The sequence below is a fragment of the Pediculus humanus genome, genomic scaffold (assembly GCF_000006295.1).
Source record: "Pediculus humanus corporis 1103172107436 genomic scaffold, whole genome shotgun sequence".
Taxonomy (NCBI): Eukaryota; Metazoa; Arthropoda; class Insecta; order Psocodea; family Pediculidae; genus Pediculus; species Pediculus humanus.
The window spans coordinates 477544-478085 of record NW_002987058.1 but is presented as its reverse complement, the minus strand read 5'-3'; positions in this window follow the sequence as shown (position 1 = coordinate 478085).

Sequence of the window (542 nt, the reverse complement as noted above, 5' to 3'; positions counted from 1 at the left end):
AAAAAACCTGCGTTTAAAATTTTCATCTCTCCGTCGGCATTTTTGAAAAAAAAAAAAATGTCAATTCGGAAACGCCGTGATTACGTCACATTTAAAATAATAATAATAATAAACCGGAAATTAATTTTTTTTTAAAAAAATTTATATATATGTATATATATAAATTGTAACTGTATTAATAATAAATACAATTAATTATTATTATTTTTTTTTTTTTAAATACGTAATTTCCGTTAATAATAATAATAATAATAATAACAAACGAAAAACGATCATTTTATATATATATTATTCAACAGTACTTAGGCCTCGATAAATGTTTTTATTATTATTATTATTACGTAAAAAAAAAAAAAAAAAAAACGAAACGAAAAAAAAACTTTTGTTCCAACGTTTTATCGATTCGCCGTCGTCAAAATTTAAAAAAAAATGATAATGATAATAATAATAATAATAATAATTTCCCTTTCAGTCGATTTTAGTCGTTTGTAAATAATAAAATCGAATTCTTTGAACGTTATCGCGGTGATGATGATTGTTGT